A 20,153-nucleotide genomic window follows, 5' to 3' on the forward strand; every position below is an offset into this window, starting at 1 on the left:
GCATCAAGTTCCATTAGTGCTCAAGTGGCTGCACACCATAATACACGGGGGTCAAGTGGTATGCAGGAAAACAAATGGCAAACATCAAACCCAAAATTTTAAGAGCATCTGTGCCGAAATTAAGACCCTTTCCCCATTAGAGAGAAGAACAAAGTTGCTATAATGCTAAATTCATATCGATGCAAAATTTTACACAATGTGAAAAAAAAATTGATTCTATACATTACAAATGGCAAACATCAAACCCTAATATCTACTGACGACTGCACATCATAACAATCCCTTAGTCTCTCCTCCTCCGCTTCTTATGTCTGTCATCCCTTTCACTCTCATCTGAACTCAATGAATCCAATTCCAAACTAGCTGACCCTGTGACCGAACTACTAGAACTATTAGATTCGTGCTCTTGTTGCATAATAAGGCGTGGCATATTCTTCAAGTACTCACGCAAGTTTCAGCAATGCCACCTAGTCCAATGGATGTGAAGAAGTTAATTGAAAACCGTGTGTTCTTGGGATTGTTCCTTGGGAAGATAGATTCAAAGGAATCCTGCATTGTGGGATCGTTAAGACGCTCATTCAGCAGACGGATGCCCAGATACTCTGACAATTCCTACAACAGAAACAACACAACTGTGAATACAACAGCTTCTAGAAGAAATGCTAGAGAGAAAAACATAAGGGGAAAAAATTGGTGTTGGTTTCAATACCTGGAATAGAATCTTAATAAATATACGAGATGAAGAAGTGGTATCCTCCTGTGTTAAGCGAATATAGGCTAAAACATGCCAAGGTAGAGCATCTGTGCCGAGTAAATGCGCAAAAAACTTAGCCACATTAAGCAACTTATTTGTTTCAAGCCGGTGAATCATGGAATATTGTTGGACAAAGCATTTGTCAAAATTTTCCTGATAAACTTTGTTGATCATGCAGAATTGCTGCTCCAAAAGACCATAATACTGGAGGTAAATTCTCTCCTGACTACAGCATTCCAAGAGCATAATGTTCAACTCCATCTGCATAAGCCACGAACACAACTGTAAGTCTTCAAGTAGTACAGAATTTGATTCAAGATTTAAAAAAAAAAAAAAAATTATGCTAATATATTATTATTAAGCTTTCAATTTTATTATTTTAAGCCTTCAATTGTATTATTGTAAGATTTTTTTTCTTTTATTATTTTAAGCAATCAATTTTAGGAGTTTTCAAATTCCTCAAACCAAACTCAACTCCATGTCAAGTCTAGCCTAAGCAGCAAGAAGCTTAGCTTGGGCTCTGTGTGGCTTGCCTCTATACACCCCTAATAGTGACTGAAGTACCCAAAGGAAATAATCTAAGCACCAAGGCAAGTTAGTGCATGAAACTACTAATGAATTCTAATCGTTTAGGGGGTGGGGGTTAAAAAAATAGAAGCTAAGAATAAAGAAAAAAATGTATTTGTTACTAACAGGTTTTAACATCTAGCAATCGGAAATGTTAAAAGAATACGTAAAGTGAATCTAATCCATCTTGTTTATTCGTTTATTGTTCATTTATATACTTGATAGCAAAGGGGAGTAAAGGATGTCTTCGTGCTAGACAGGAGACTCAGAACCCAGCTTTAGTTTCTCTAACTTATTGTGATTCCTAGCCAAGTACCAATAATTTGCAGAGACTCAGTGAATTGTGAACAAATATTCATTATTTATCTATCTTTCCCTACTTCTTCTTAAACAAGGGGAATACTAAATAAAGAGACTTCAATTTTATAGCAGTAACATCAGGAAAAGCTTGCAACACATACCTCTTGACCTGGCTCTAGTTTAATTTTCAGGAGCTTATGACCTGCCTCCTCAAAATCTACATTGGACATAATTGTAAAAGATTGTCCTCCGAAGATTTACAAGATTCGTCTCTGTTTCATCCCTTATTTTCATCTGCTCCTCATCCTCTTCCGCATCATCATCCTCATCCTCATCATCAACATCTGAAGCTGCATCTGAACCTTCTTCACCCTCAGACTCTTCACCCAAAATGGTTTTCTTCAACTCTTCATAACAGTTCTCATTCTCAAGGAAATTAGGATCTGGCTTGAATATGATAGGCCAAAAACGTATTGACCCCTTGTCATGGATTAATTAATTAATTAGCCAAGTTCAATTAATTAACCAATTTAACATGCAAACGCGTCGTAGCACAAACAAATCACTAATTAAACTAAGTATGCAGCGGAAAATAAATAACACGGTGATTTTTTTATGAATGGAGAAAACCAACACGGAAAAAACTCTACCAGGTGAATTTAAGGTCACCACTCTCGAAACTCCACTATTATCACAACAAGCGGTTACAAGTAAAGGAATCTCAAGTACCTTACCAACCTACAGTTAAACCATAACTCTAATACCCAATTGGACTTGTTCTGTAGTGACAATTTCTCCTTTTGATGCACGACTCCCAAGTACGTGACTAACCAATTGCGTGAATCCTAGTATGCGACTTCAATCACCAACTAGAGAAGATTATTATCACAACAAGCGGTTACAAGTAAAGGAATCTCAAGTACCTTACCAACCTACAGTTAAACCATAACTCTAATACCCAATTGGACTTGTTCTGTAGTGACAATTTCTCCTTTTGATGCACGACTCCCAAGTACGTGACTAACCAATTGCGTGAATCCTAGTATGCGACTTCAATCACCAACTAGAGAAGATTTTTTAGCTGCAAAGTTCTTCAATTCATCCACACGATGAAGATCAAGAAGATGCTTGATTACAAAACCCTACGGTGCAAAGACACAGCAACTTCTTCGCAAGAAAGATAAACTAGGGCAAGAACTTTGTCTCAAGTTACAATTTGCATGAACAAGGGATTCTCAATACTTATGCAACTTGCCATACTTTGACGGCCCTTAAAATGATCTTTTTATATGTCTAGGGTTAGAAGAAAAGAAGGCCCAAAGACACATCCACGAATCAGAGTTAAAACAGAACTAGGAATCTGTTTTTCTTTAATCTCGACAGCTATAGTGTTAAGGTGCTGTCGAGCAGCTGTCGAGCCTCGGGGCTAGAACAGCTTCTTAAAGCTTGATAGATGCAGCTGTCGAGCTTTAATGAAGAGCACTTCTCAACTTGTTTCTTGGACAGACTTGCATGACTTTAACACTTGATCTTGAAACCTTGTTTCTTGAAGCATTAACCTCATCCTAAATCTACCTAATTACAAGTGCGTTTTGACAAAGGATTAGCCAATTACATAAATAATGAATGACATATGCTCTAAACAAGTGAAACACATATGTCCTAACAGAATATATCTGAACAAGGAGAAAGAAAAATATAAATCAATACATAACCATAGCTAGACCAATCAAGAGGCAGAAAACAACTCAGCATAATGCCATACCAAGGGCAATCTCTGGATCTATTTCCTCTTGGAGAGAGATCTCATGGGTTATCTGATCTTCCTGCTCTACAAGGTCCAGACCTGGACGAATAGCTGGATACCCCTGCAAACAAATACATCACAGAGGGTATCTTTATTCTAGCTATCCTTGGACACTAATAGTAGTATGTCATACCATAATTCTTAAAATGAAGGGAGAACAAAAAAATCATACCTGAAACTTGGCTTTTCTTATTGCAAATAGCCCTTCTATCAGAAATTGAACCCTTTTGTCTATTTCACTATCATGAAGAATCCCATGGAAACGCTCAAATATTCCTGTAGAAGTGTAAAATTTGAGTACACAGTACAGAAACTAAAATATATTCAAGCAAAAATAAAAGAAAGAGGATAGGAACATTATGACATATAATCTCATGGAAAAATTGATTGCTAAGCATAGAACATAATGAACCAAAAGTTTGACATAGCTAATTAAACACGTAAATAATCAAAAGAAAATATCTACTTGTCTTTCATAATATAAGAAGTACATAAGTAAACAAATTTTGAGTACTAAACAATATATTCAAACGCTAACCATTAATTTAACATCGGGCCACCATACAAGGTTACATATATGCCACAGCCATGAGCGGCACAATTCCAGATACAATGTTTCTATATCGTCAAGACAATTTTAACTAAGTATTATCATAGATAACAAAGAATGGCAACTTCCCAGTGGAACCTAAGACATCTCACTGATCGGAAAACACTGGTTCAGTACTCAGAATAGGCACAAGGTTTTGATCCCAATCTGATTTGAAATAGGGATCATAATATTTATTTGACTTTTTTAAATCTATATTTCTTGTTGGTAATTCTGCAAAATACTAAAATACCAGACACATGCCAGATTTAGGCATGATTACAACCCCTCTAGTAATGAACTATCCTATCACTTAGAAGCTGTGGACTTTGCTATTCTACCTATCCGAAGTTAGTTGGGCTATTCCTAATTTGATAATAGTTTGTTAGCCTCTTGAAAGGGGAATTTTGGCAAACAATAGTGGGGATATTTGGAAGGTAGCTCCTTTATCTCTTATGTGGTGGCTTTGGGGAGAGGAATATGCACATTTTTGAAGTACTGGTGGTACAGCTCAAGTTCAAATTACTCAAGTTGGAATAAAACTATAGCTAAATCCAAACCAATATAAATCCTGGTCTCTCAATGCAAATGATTAGTCAAGCAAAAACAAAGATTATAATTTAAACCTTCCACAATGAAGATTTACAATCTGAAATCTGACAGAAAATAAGGTACGGATACCCACCATGCAAGCCTTTAGGCGAGAGATCTTGCAAAAGTGATCCACACTCTGTGAGAAAGGCAACATCAACCTCAACACTCGAATCGGTTGGATTCTCAAGCAGCACAGTAAGCAGCTCCAAGGCAATGATCTCATGAGCCACTAGTTGGTTCACTAAATGTGCAATGAACTTAACAGCAGCAAGTAATTGAGGCTTGTCGTTCCGTTTATATGCTCTCTTGAGCTGTAAAACAACCCTCCTGAAAAGAAGCTCGCCAACGTCAGGAAACTTGGTGTTGACAATAGCAACCAGTGCTTCAAACACGTCTATAAAACCCGAGAATGCCATCTGCGACTTCATACAGGACCTACAAAATAGCCCACTTCCCCGTATCAAGTTCTCCAAGAAGAGTTCTGGAATAATGTTCTTTACGTTGGCAGCATTAACCTTGTTACAAGCCCATTTATACTCTTCCGAGGGGCATCCCATGTCAACCGCTGATATTCAACACTGCTTTTATCTTGAACCTCTTTCATCCTCTGAGCCAACTTAAATGGAGGAAAATAAATAGCCTCTTTCATCATCCTAACCAAGGTAGGAATTACTGTACCTAAAAAGGAAAATTTGCTTGCTCTGATGACTATAGAGGTGTTAACTTTTGCTTTATCAGTTCAAGCACATCAATGGAGCCAAAATGACCAAATAGGACAATTTTCAAAAAGTTGTAGCAAAAAAACACTGTTTCGGAACTAAATAGGGAAATGCCACTTTTATGGTACTCAAGTTTGGCAAACTCGAGTACCATTTGGAACTCGAGTTTAAGACATTCGAGTTCCTAGAAGTTTTGCCACAGTGGCACTACTGAGGTGGAAATTAGGCAATTAAAAAAAATAATGTGGTACTCGAGCTTGGTATACTCGAGTACCATGCAAAACAATAGTCGAGTACCTTTTATAAATAAAATGCTGTTTATTTTATTTTTACAGCACTCGAGCTCACCAAGCTTGAATACCTTGTGACTTTTTTTTTTTGGATTATCGACAAATAAACATAAAAATAAAATGCTGCTTATTTTATTTCTACAGTACTCGAGCTCACTAAGCTTGAGTACCTTGTAACTTTTTTTTTTTTGGATTATCGACAAATAAACATAAACATAACATGTTGTTTATCTTATTTCTACACTACTCGAGCTCACCAAGCTCGAGTACCTTGTAACTTTTTTTTTTTTGGGGGATTATCAACAAATAAACATAAACATAAAATGCTGTTTATTTTATTTCTACAGTACCCCAGCTCACTAAGCTCGAGTACCTTGTAACTTTTCTTTTCTTTTCTTTTTTGGGGAGTATTGACAAATAAGCATAAATATAAAAATAAGCAGTTTTTTTATGTTTTTATTTATTTAAATAGAAGCATTGTAAAACATAGAGATTTTCATTTCAAAATATGAATTTAATTTCTACATTAAGTAAAATTGTTCACTGTTTTCTCATAAAAAATGTTCATTATTTTCTGCATAAACTATTTCTAGCATTCTGCATAAAAATATTTTATGTTCAGCATTATTTAAAAAAATTGTCCACTCTCTTTTATACGTAAATTTTTTTTTTCACTATTTAAAAAATTGTTCGGTGTTTTCTCATAAAACACCTAGTGAAATCGTGTTTTCTAAATTTAAACGTCAAATCTGAATGCTTTTTCATGTTTGAATTTCACAATAATCGAATCTATTTTTCTGTATTGATAAAATCTGTTTCTACATTAATAAAATTTTCTCTCTGCACATCGTGTTTACTGTATATTCAAATCTGCTTATTGCATTCATAATATCTTTTTTTTTTTTGCATTAAGTAAAACTGTTCACTATTTTCTCATAAAAATTGTTCACTGTTTTCTGCATAAACTATTTCTAGCATTTTACGTAAAATTATTTTCTGTTCAGCATTATTTAAAAAATTGTTCACTCTCTTTTCTACGTAAATTATTTTCTGTTCACTATTTAAAAAATTGTTTGCTTTTTTCTCATAAAACACCTAGTGAAATCTTGTTTTCTAAATTTAAACGTCAAATCTGAATGCTTTTTCATGTTTGAATTTCACAATAATCGAATCTATTTTTCTGCATTGATAAAATCTGTTTCTACATTAATAAAATTTGCACTCTTCACATCATTTTTACTGTATATTCGAATCTGCTTGCTGCATTCATAAAATCTTTTTTTTTGCATTAAGTAAAACTGTTCACTATTTTCTCATAAAAATTGTTCATTGTTTTCTGCATAAACTATTTTAGCACTGGCGCAGTTATTGCACTTAAATGGTTTTTGTGTTTTTTTTTAAATGTGTAACCATATGAATAATGGACAAACTCCATGAAAGAAAAATGAGTGATTCGTATAAATCACCTAATGGTAAGTGCCTCAAATAATTCAAATTTGTAAAAAAGTTTGAATTAGTTGAATGTAGGAATTCAGGAAAAATCAATGGAAAATCAATGAACGTACCAAATCGTGAAGGTGTACATAAGATGTACAGATAATCTAGACTTGTTGAGAAATTTGACTTCATTGAAAGTACAAAATAATGAAAATTCAATGGAAAAGTATGTACGTTAGATGTACAGATCGTATGAATTTGTTTAAAAAATTTGAATTCGTTGAATGTACAAAACTGTGAAAGCTCAAGGAAAAATAGTGTACTTTAGATGTACAGATAATACGAATTTGTTGAAAAATTTGAATTCGTTGAGTGTGTAAAATCGTGAAAATTCAAATGAAAATTGAAGAACATAACAAATTGAGTAAACTCAATGGAAAATTAATTACATTAGATGTATAGATCATCCAAATTTGTTTCCAAATTTGAAGTTGTCAAATGTACAAAATTGTGAAAATTCAATTTAAAATTGTTTACTAATGTACTGATCATCTTGATTTGATGAAAATTTCAAAATTGTTGAATGAACAAAATCGTGTAAACTCAATGGAAAATCAAAGAATGTACCAAATCGTTGAGCAGAACATGTAGCACTGCGAACATCAGTGTAGCAATGGTGGACAGCTCACCCCCAAAATTGATGCATAAACTTTCTAAGGATGCTCTGCATCCTTGAAAACGATGCATTACAAAGGGTTGCATATCTGTGTATTCATATGAGTGTGGATGGGTTCTTCTGGTCAGGGCTCAATAGTACCGAGCTATTGAGCAGCATATGTAGAACTTTTTACTATCTTTGGTCATTATCAAGGATGCTAGTCGAAACGCTCTTCCCATAATCTATGACTACTGGTTAGAAGTAATAGCACATGCGTACTTCTGGTCAGGGCTCAACAAGTAATGTACAATAAATCTAATTTGGGTTCTAAGTGTTATGTGTGTAACATTTCAAATTACACAAACATAATATTGGAAACATCAACATATCTAACTAGAGGCATTTCACTTCCTAAGGTGTTTCCTACATTACAAAGCAGAGAACATTGTCCAACCAAAGCATAAGAATCATATGTAGCAACAAAGAACAGCAGGGAAAAAATGAGCAAGTGATTTCATATAAACTTAGCCAAAATTAATGAACAGTTAATCTTTAGATTTGCAAAAGTTGAATGTACATAATCATCAGTTGTCAGACATTAACAACAACATTTTGTATTGCACATAACGTGTAGACATTAACAACAACGTCTAATGTTCGTAGGTAGAAATTTTTGGAAATCATCATTACTTGAATTTGAGAAGTTTGAAATATCTCTTTCATCATCTAACGTAGTAACTTCATTAATAGACTTGATGGCTCGCTCTTGCGCCTTCCCCTTTAGATGCTTCCTATCTTTTTGGATTGCATGAAAACAGTCTAATTACCTTTGCATTTGATTATTCTCTTGTTCAAGTCGAGCAAGTATGTTGGCAGGTTCATCTCTAGGTAACTCAGCTGAGCGTACCTTAGGAACTCGTAACCCATGCCATCGACAATACACCTCCAACTCACACCTCTTCTCGTATAGGATTGACCACGGTGGTTCTACTACGGGGAACTCTGTTGCGGTGGTATCTGTACTTAGTTTTGTAGGTTTGCCGACCATGATGTGCCCGACATTTCCAAGACTCTCGTACGTGTATATTGGCATATTAAGAAAATCTCTCATCTTTCCAACCCATTTCCCTCCATAGTGGTCTGTGTATGTCTGTAGTTGTTGATCGGCTGGAACTTGTGATAATCCATTTATTAAAGTAGATCGAAACTTGTTTCGCATTGTACGATTTGATGTTGAGGTGTTGCGACTCATAACTTAGTCAATCTACGAAATTATTGGGAGTAGAAATAAGATCATTATTGTGGTGCATTTATAACCTCATTTCATGTTTCAAGCATTATAATTTCAGTTATTAGGGCTTGTCATGTCAATACAGGCTGTAAAAACACTACATGAACAGGATTTTAAATGTTCCTAATGTCACAGTGAGATTTGAAGATGTGGGCGATAGTTGCAATGTTCTTGAACAGAGCATCATATTTAATTGACACAGTGCTATGTCCCTGGCACCAGGGTACAATTATTCATATATTTAAGTATTCTCATGAATGTGGATGATATGATTGGACAGTGTGTGAAATCGTGCCGAGTTGTTGAGCAGCACGTGTGAAACAGTGGCGTTTGTTGGCACATGTGGTTCGTATGACTATAGTTGGTGCTACAGCAGCGGGCTAGTGATGTGTTTTCAAAAAACTACTCATGCCACAGTTGGTGATACATCATGTTTTCTGCATAAATTATTCACTATTCATTAGGTGTTTTATGATCCAAATGCTCTAATACCAATGACTACCCAGGAGAGAGCATAGCAGTAATATGGAAGCAGAAACAATGATAAAATAGATAATAAAGAAGTAAATAGAAAAATAGATATATTCAAAATAAGGTTAAACTGAAGTATGGAATATGAAAACAGAAACTAGTAAAATCTTACTTGAATAAAAACTTCAGTCTTTGATAAACTTGAAAACAAACTGCTGTCTTTGATACAAGCTTGAAAATAAAACTGTCTGAAGAGAAAGGTTACAAGATTACAAGATGGGGAGAGAGTTCAAAAGTCTTGAGGGAGAGGGAAGGCTATTACAAAAGGCTTTCTAAAACTTGGAACTTAAAAGCATAGAATCTTAGAAACTTAGAAACTTGTCTTCTATCTTCGTAGTGTGTCTCTTTTATAGGTGAAATGAACCATGGTAAAGTAACTTGAGTAGGTAAATTTAACTCAAGTTAGTCTATCGGTGGTATGGAAATTAGTACTGATGAGTAATAGTCTGTCTGCGTTTGTTTGGGAATCTTTTAGATCTCGGGAATCTATCAGATCTCTTTTTACCCATGCTAGTAAACAGTAGTAACTTTTGAACATCTATCTGTATCTGTTTGGACTATCTTGATTTCTCTGAAAGCTATTCACGCGTGCTGGTGAATAGTGATCTGTCGCCGGTGAAATAGTAATTTGTCCCCATTGAATAGTGATTTGTCACCAGTGAATAGTTATCAATCGCCAGTGAATAGTGATCTATCTGTCTGTCTTTCAATCTGTATCATTCTAGGATCCTTAACAATCTTTCTTTTCCCAAATAGCCTCCTTGCTGAAGGTATTGGACCATATACGATTATCCTGTTTGTGTAACTATATAAGTAGAAGCCTTTGTCTAATTCTTTCTAAATCTTATTACTCATGAAATTAAACCATCTTGAGTCAGAGCATCCGGATCATCAAGTGGTAAATAAGTTTCTCCTGTATACCAGTTGTATTCAAGGATACAACCCCAATCATGAATAAGAACCAAAATGTGTGCTGGCCAAGCTTCCATATAATAACTATTGTCCCAAGTAGGAAGAGTACTCTAGATAGTGATCTTCATATAATTAAGTCCTCCAATTTGTGCGGCTACTTCTTGGATGACTTTGGAAAATAAACTAATCTAAATTCCAGCTTGTCATGCAGACTTTATTGTGAAATTTTTGAAAAAGTATTTTTTCCATAACTTGCATTAAGAGAGGTAATTAAAACATATATATATATATATATATATATATATCTTGTCTTTTTTGGTAATTTACAACTCAAACCGCCACTTTTATAAGTATTAGCCAAACACTCAACTTTGTCAAAAAGCATTTTTTGATAGTTTTTACCAAACATACTGCTTAAAATAAATAAAAAATCAATCTCATATTGCACTTTTTAAAACTTCCACTTTTCCCAAAAGAACTACTTGAAAAAGCTGAACCAAACTCACCTTATTAGAACTAATAGATTGTGGTTTTTTAGTCCTTTGAACCCATTCTTTTTTTTTTTTTTTTTTTGGGAATTACACTTTACCCACCTATGATTTGTCTCAAATTTAACTTACCCACCCATGGTTTCATTTTTGACACTTAACCTATTTTTGACATTTAGTTTGAAAATAATTCTAAAATTATGTAATAATAACTCATTTAGTCATAATTTCTCAAAAATATATATAAAGAAAATTTAGGATTAAAGCCATGCAACGCATGGAACTTTCACTAGTATCTTTTATAAATTTAAGCATTATAAAATATTTCATCCACACTTTAAGGGTATCATTTGATTCATTTCTTTCAATTTAAATTTTGAATGAATCCTTCTATATATATATATATATATATAATCATTCTATTACACTCCTTCCAAAATGGCAAAATGATAGATAGTTTGATAGCCATCCAAACACATCACAAAACAAATATCTTCTTTTTTTTTTTTATGAAAAACAAAAATGTTTAAAAAAAAATCTTTTAAATATCGTAGGACATTTCACTTTTGTCGTGTTTTTAGTTGATACCACTTCTATTTCTTGCAAAGTGACATTGTCTACAAGTTCTTGTTCCACGTGTAATAAACAGTGTATTTAATTTAGTGTTAACTGTAGCTATGTATCTTGTTAGACTTTGTTTCATAAAATTGCTAAAGAAACATGACTTTTTCTATACCTCTTGTTTCAAATTTATTTGACTTTTCTCTACTAATGGTTACGTTCTAATGTCAACTCGTACTTTTGATTGGAAGATTATTGCATATATTAAGCCTATGTGAGTGGACTCTGATTGGACAAGATATTGTGTATTGTTCCCCATTCAGCAATCAGCTAGAAAATCTTTTGGTTTCTAAACCATGGAAGCAATAGGCAGTAGAAATCTAAAAGAGACATTTAGCACTTGTATTGCATTAAATTTTGTAGAAATACAATGTAGCTTAGTATGAAAATAATACACATGAAAAATACTTTAAAAAAATTATGAGAATGGCATAATAATGTAATTAAAAATGTGCAATTCCAAGTGTTTGTACAATGCAATTTTTCAATACTAATGATTAGGTACCCAGGCCATGAGTATGAAAGAAGTTGCAGCACAATCTGCAAGCTAGCCTGCTTTAAAAGACTACAATGGAAGGTGTATGCATCCCTGTAAAAGTAGATTTGTACTTTCTCAACAAGTCTAGACTATTTGTACTTCTTATGTATACCTTCACGATTTGGTACGTTCATTGATTTTCCATCGATTTTTCCCGAATTTCTACATTCAACTAATTCGAACTTTTTTACAAATTTGAATTATTCGAGGCACTTACCATTAGGTGATTTATATGAATCACTCATTTTTCATTCATGGAGTTTGTCCATTATTCATATGGTTACATATTTAAAAAAACACAAAAACCATTTAAAAGCAATAACCTCACCAAAGCTAAAAACAGTCTATGCAGAAAGAGTGAACAATTTTTATGAGAAAATAGTGAACAATTTTACTTAATGCAAAAAAAAGATTTTATGAATACAGTAAGCATATTTGAATATACAGTAAACTTGATGTGCAGAGAGAAAATTTTATTAATGTAGAAACATATTTTATAAATGCAGAAAAATAGATTCGATTATTATGAAATTCAAACATGAAAAGCATTCAAATTTGGCGTTTAAATTTAGAAAACATGATTTCACTAGATATTTTATGAGAAAACAGCGAACAATTTTTTAAATAGTAAACAGAAAATAATTTACGCAGAAAAGATAGTGAACAATTTTTTAAATAATGCTGAACAAAAAATAATTTTATGTAGAATGCTAGAAATAGTTTATGCAGAAAATAGTAAACAATTTTTATGAAAAAACAGTGAACAGTTTTACTTAGTGCAAAAAAAAAATTTTATGAATGTTGTAAGCAAATTCAAATATACAGTAAACATGATGTGCAGAGAGCAAATTTTATTAATGTAGAAACAGATTTTATCAATGTAGAAAAATATATTTGATTATTGTGAAATTCAAACATGAAAAAGCATTCAGATTTGGCGTTTAAATTTAGAAAACACGATTTCACTAGGTGTTTTATGAGAAAACAACGAACAATTTTTTAAATAGTAAACAGAAAATAATTTACGCAGAAAAGATAGTGAACAATTTTTTAAATAATGCTGAACAAAAAATAATTTTATGCAGAAAATAGTAAACAATTTTTATGAAAAAACAGTGAACAGTTTTACTTAGTGCAAAAAAAAGATTTTATGAATGTTGTAAGCAAATTCAAATATACAGTAAATATGATGTGCAGAGAGCAAATTTTATTAATGTAGAAACAGATTTTATCAATGTAGAAAAATAGATTTGATTATTGTGAAATTCAAACATGAAAAAGCATTCAGATTTGGCGTTTAAATTTAGAAAACACGATTTCACTAGGTGTTTTATGAGAAAACAACGAACAATTTTTTAATTAGTGAACATAAAATAATTTACGCAGAAAAGACAGTGAACAATTTTTTAAATAATGCTGAACAAAAAATAATTTTATGCAGAATTCTAGAAATAGTTTATGCAGAAAACAGTGAACAATTTTTATGAGAAAACAATGAACAGTTTTACTTAGTACAAAAAAAAGATTTTATGAATGCTATAAGCAAATTCGAATATACAATAAACATGATGTGCAGAGAGAAAATTTTATTAATGTAGAAACATTATCAATGCAGAAAAATAGATTCGATTATTGTGAAATTCAAACATTAAAAAGCATTTAGATTTGGCACTTAAATTTAGAAAACACGATTTTCACTAGGTTTTTTATAAAAAAACAGTGAACAATTTTTTAAATAGTGAACAGAAAATAATTTACGTAAAAAAGAGAGTGAACAATTTTTTAAATAATGCTGAACAAAAAATAATTTTATGCAGAATGCTAGAAATAGTTTATGCAGAAAACAGTGAACAATTTTTATGAGAAAACAGTGAATAGTTTTACTTAGTGCAAAAAAAAAAAGATCTTACGAATGTTGTAAGCAGATTCGAATATACAGTAAACATAATGTGCAGAGAACAAATTTTATTAATGTAGAAACAGATTTTATCAATGCAGAAAAATAGATTCGATTATTATGAAATTCAAACATGAAAAAGCATTCAGATTTGACGTTTAAGTTTAGAAAACACGATTTCACTAGGTGTTTTATGAGAAAACAGTTGTAAGAGGCAAAATTTTAAGCCAATTATAAAATGCCACATCAAAATTTAGTGGCAAATTCTAAATTAATGTCATTAAATTAATTAAATTAGATGATGACATGTGTCATCCAAATTGGCATCACACTAGCATATCAAAATTTGCCACATGTCATTTGGCCCACAAGATAAAGATAAATTTCCTATTCAAAATTTATAGATAATTATCTTTATTAAAATAAATTAAATAGAGATAATGATTTATCTTTGTTGATTATTATCTTTATCAAAATATGATATAGATACATAGAGATAATTATCTCTAAGAAGAATTTGGGCCAATCAAAAGTCTACTACATACTTTCAAGCATATCAACTTAAAGTGGAGTTTATCCTCTAAAATCACTATTAATAGAGGACATCCTCTCTCATTTTAGGAATTTTTCTAAGACATCAAAGCTCTGAAGAAATTTTGCCTCAAGAACACATGAAGAACATTCAAAGAAGTTCTTGGAAGTTCTATTGGAATTAAGCTACAAAAAGCCTCCATAAACTTCAACAAACCCTAAATCTTTGAAGCTCAACGGATCAAGCCTCTAAAGCCCAGAAGACCTTCAACTCAAAAGCCTTCACATTTGAAGACTTGAAGAACAATAAATCTCTATTGAGCTCAAAGCTAGAGATTTGTTGTGGAGACCGTTCAATCCATCTTCCAACTAAAATCAAGAAGATTTCTTGTTCTAGTCAAATTTTCATGAAGATATAATTAGGGGGTATTCTTTTGTAAAAGAATTGAAATAGAGATTGTACTCATTATTCATCAATACAAACTTATATTTGCAAACCATATTTCCTTTCAATTGTTTGATTTTCTGCAATTGGGAAATTTTGTGTTTACAACAGCGAACAATTTAAAAATAGTGAACAGAAAATAATTTACGCAGAAAAGAGAGTGAACAATTTTTTAAATAATGTTGAACAGAAAATAATTTTATGCAGAATGCTAGAAATAGTTTATGCAAAAAACGGTGAACAATTTTTATGAGAAAACAGTGAACAGTTTTATTTATTGCAAAAAAAAAATTTTATGAATGTTGTAAGCAGATTTGAATATACTGTAAACATGATGTGCAGAGAGCAAATTTTATTAATGTAGAAACAGATTTTATCAATGCAGAAAAATAGATTCGATTATTGTGAAATTCAAACATGAAAAAGCATTCAGATTTGATGTTTAAATTTAGAAAACACGATTTCACTAGGTGTTTTATGAGAAAACAGCGAACAATTTTTTAAATATGGAACAAAAAATAATTTACGCAGAAAAGAGAGCAAACAATTTTTTAAATAATACTGAATAGAAAATAATTTTATGCAAAATGCTAGAAATCGTTTGTGCAAAAAACAGTGAATAATTTTTATGAGAAAATAGTGAACAGTTTTACTTAATGTAGAAATTAAATTCATATTTTGAAATGAAAATCTCTATATTTTACAATGCTTCTATTTAAATAAATAAAAACATAAAAAAAAACTACTTATTTTTATATTTATGCTTATTTGTCGATAATCCCAAAGAAAGAAAAGAAAAGAAAAGTTACAAGGTACTCGAGCTTAGTGCGCTGGGGTACTGTAGAAATAAAATAAACAGCATTTTATGTTTATGTTTATTTGTTGATAATCCCAAAAAAAAAAGTTACAAGGTACTCAAGCTTGGTGAGCTCGAGTATTGTAGAAATAAGATAAACAACATTTTATGTTTATGTTTATTTGTCGATAATCCAAAAAAAAAAAAAAAAAGTTACAAGGTACTCGAGCTTAGTGAGCTCGAGTACTATAAAAATAAAATAAGCAGCATTTTATGTTTATGTTTATTTGTCGATAATCCCAAAAAAAAAAAAGTTACAAGGTACTCGAGCTTGGTGAGCTCGAGTACCGTAGAAATAAAATAAACAGCATTTTATTTGTAAAAGGTACTCGAGCACGGCATACTCGAGTATTGTTTTGCATGGTACTCGAGTATACCAAGCTCGAGTACCACATTATTTTTTTTAATCGCCCAATTTCCACCTCAGCAGTGCCACGGTGGCAAAACTTCTAGGAACTCAAGTGTCTTAAACTCGAGGTCCAAATGGTACTCGAGTTTGGCAAACTCGAGTACCATAGAAGTGGTATTTTCCTGTTTAGTTCCGAAACAATGTTTTTTTGCTACAAATTTTTGAAAATTGTGGTATTTGACCATTTTGGCCCATCAATGGCCTAACACTCTTTCTCACAAGACTAGCAAGACAAAGAACTGCCTAATGTATACATATTTATATGTCATAGGACGGCAACAATAGGAATTGTATTCCTTGTTGTATTCGGACATGCTTGACCGACTTATAAGCAATGGGCCTTGTGGGCTTCAGTGGCCCACAAATTGAACCCACGTCAACAAAAAGAGTTGTTGATTACAAAAATTAATAACCTCATTTTAAAAATTAAAAAAAAAAAAACCCAAATTCTGGCATATTATGGGTTTGTTTGGTCTTTAAGTTCAAATTTACATTGTTACATTTTAATTAATATTACACACTTTTTTTACACTTTTTTTCACTCACATTTCAAAAAACTACAAAAATCTTATCTCAAACTACTCTACCAAACACCTCCTATATATTTACTGGGTTCTATCCCAGTTTCAACAAAACAATGAAAACTCAAATCAACAAATATAAATAACCAAGAATACTGAAATCCACACATTAAACACTTATGCTATGTTTGGATGTTGGGAAAAGGAGGGAGAGTAGAGTAGAGGGAGAGAGAGAGTAATTGAATTACCTTATTTGGATGCTTTTTAAAGAGAGATGGGGAGAGATTTGGAAGGTTTTGGAGGGGTTTGAATGACTTCTAACCTCTTATTTTTAATTCTCCCAAATTGGAGAGATTTTGAGGGAGAGTGGAGTATAAAAAGGCTTGACCAAATGAATTACAAAATTTGCCCTTACAAAATTTGCCCTTACTATATTAACAAAATTATAAATGAAAAGACTAATTATTTCATTCCCTCTTAGTTAATTTCAAAACTTCCAAACATAGCATTGTAGCTTGTTTGGATGAATGAGGAGTAGAGGGAAGGAGAGTAGAGGGAGGGAGAGTAAGTTAAATTACCTTATTTGGATGTTTTTTAAGGATTGGGGGGGTTTGGAGGAGTTCTAATTACTTCTAACTTCTCATTTTTAATTCCCCCAAAATTGAAAATATATGGAGGGAGAGTAGAGCATAGAAATGCTTTACCAAATGAATTACCAAATTTACCCTTACCATATTAACAAAATTACAAACTATGAAAAGGTTAATTATTCCCTTCCGCCTTAATTTTAAATCATCCAAACAAGGTGGAGAATAACCATTCTCCTTTACTCTCCTCTCCATTACTCTCCTCTCCTCTACTCTACTCTCTCTCTAAACTTTCAAAATAGCATTAAATTCCTAACAAATTAACAAACAAACATAGCAAAAGTTATACAATAGAGCCAAGAATACCAAATTAAGGGGGGGGGGGGAAGCTAAATAGAAAATAGTACCTCACTCGACAAATGGTGAGAAAGAAGAGCGCCTATACAAGGAAACATAACTAAAAAGAAAAGTTGTACTAAATTACTTTAAATTAGTCCAATGCAAAAATACACTTATTTTATATAATTTTTTTTTATAGAAAGTCTATAGAAAAAAAAAATGACAAAATTGACATATGTTGATGTGGCTAATTGTTTGTAATCGAAAAAAATGATATCAATAATAAGCCCAAATAAGAACCTACAAACTTGTAAATTTGACTAGTGGAAAAAATGTTGTCAAATTTTTGTATTCTATGTTGTTCTTTTCTTTTAATAGATACAAGTTATTTTATTTAAAAAAAAAAAACTAAATTGTATAAAAAGCTTAAAAATACTATTCCTTCAAACGACCCATCATTACAACTAGCGTGCTTCAAGAAGAAAAGGTGGGAAAAATATAGAAGTTATTCAAAGTCTAACTCAAGGATAAGAGTTGGATGTAATGTTGAGACAAGAACATTGGATCCACCCCATCCAAAAGAAAAAAAAAAAGAAAAAAAGAAGAAAGAGAAGAACATTGGATCCAAGTTGGTTCTTAAGGGTATGATAAATTTGGTTTCAGTCCAAGTCCCAAAAATAGACCGGACCATACCGAACAGTAGGTATATAAATTTATAAATGTTTTTTTAATTTTTTTTAAAAGGAAAAAATTTAGTTACAAAATTAGTTTTAGCCTATGGTTACAATCTTACTTAATTTTTTTTATTGGTGGTGAATTTTGAAAAATCTACCATTAAATTACATCTTCTTCTTATATCTTTCATCCTGCCAAATTTTTAGAAAATTAAAGATTAATAACTACGTCATCAATAAATTGTTTAAATTGCAAGTTTTTATAGTTCAAAATTATGCATGAAATATAATTTAATAGATTATAAAGTAAATAATATCCAATTGTTATAAAATTTGACATATGTATTAAAAGGGTAAAGAACATGTAATCTAACGATTAAATTTTTAAAATATGTAATAATATTAATGATAACAAGTAAAGTTGTCAAATTTTGTAGCTAAAAGAGAGAGGAAAAAAAAAAAACCCTTCTCATTCTCTTATTTTCTGTGACTCTCTTAGCTGTCTCTCCCAACCTCTCCGAAATTCCGTCCCTTTCACTATCCCTCCCCTGCCACAGTTCCCACAGTCATAAAAAACAAAAGCTTTTTATGTGGCAAAACAGTTGAAGCAATTGGGCTAGTGGTTGCAACTTTAAGTGCCAGAAATGGCTCCGATGGGAGTTGGGGGAGGAAGCTATTCAAACATAAATTTTTGGTCTTTACAACAGCTGCGCAAATGGGTTTTACTTTTATCTTCGGCTAAAACTTAGGTACAGTTCTTCTTCCTTAACTATATTAAATTATTACGTTTCTGTTGAGATAATTAAGAGGAAGAGTGTCGGTGTAATTTAGATGTTCGTTTTGATGCTATTTAAAATCATTACCTTAGAAATTTGATCAGGTCATACAATGCAACTGAAATTTTCTCTTGCAATGCAGATGAAATAATGGTTACATCTGGTGAAGGTCTTGAATGGGTTAGGGAGATATGAGTAGAAGTGTCTGAAAAATTCAATATGCATCATTCTTTATCTATTTCTTTGGAGAATTTAGGTTTAGTGAGAAAATGGTGACCTTAGACCAAGAACAATATATTATGTCAAGTTGCAGTGCATTCTAGTGCTACTTGGTATAACTGAGACTTTATGTTTGAAAAATTAGTAATTGTGTGTATCATGACCATAAAAAGAGTGTCATTTGTAGAGTCTAACCTAGTCTGATATGGTGCCTTACTAAATGGGACTGGTAGCATCAATTAAAAAAAAAAAAAAAAAACTAAAGATCTCATGTGATTATTCACTAATATATTTGCTCATTTCAAGTAAGATATTTAGTATCTTTGCTTCAGAAAACTCTTGGCTAAAACTAATGCAAACATAAGCTTGGGATCTTATCTCACTGCTCTCGATGATAACTCTTCCTAGGGTTCCCCATCTGGTGACTTTGCTTTTGGATTCCGACCAATTGGTGCAATAGGCTTCTTACTTGCTTGAAAAAATCCCAGAAAAAACCATAATTTGGTCAGCCAATGGAAATAGCCTAGTCCAAAGAGGATCCAAAGTTCAGCTTACAATAGGTGGCCGGCTAGTTCTCTATGACACAAACATTCAGCAGGTTTGGGCTGCTGATGTTGTTGGTAGTGGAGTTAACTATGCATCCATGAGTCAACACTGGGAACTTTGTGCTTGCAAGACAAGATTATGTCAACTTATGGGAAGGTTTTAACTCTTTCCGACTAACACCATATTGCAGAGTCAAATGCTAAATCAAGGCAGGAGGATCCATTGCTAAGACCTTCCATGAAGAATGTTCTGCAAAT

General features: G+C 32.3%; 1 pseudogene; it reads right to left on the minus strand.

Annotated features, from left to right (window-relative positions):
• Positions 1–283: 283 nt before the first annotated feature.
• On the minus strand, positions 284–5,260 carry LOC142606516 (uncharacterized; annotated as a pseudogene).
• Positions 5,261–20,153: the final 14,893 nt, after the last annotated feature.

The sequence above is a fragment of the Castanea sativa genome, chromosome 8 (genome assembly GCF_040712315.1).
Source record: "Castanea sativa cultivar Marrone di Chiusa Pesio chromosome 8, ASM4071231v1".
NCBI classification, from domain to species: domain Eukaryota; kingdom Viridiplantae; phylum Streptophyta; class Magnoliopsida; order Fagales; family Fagaceae; genus Castanea; species Castanea sativa.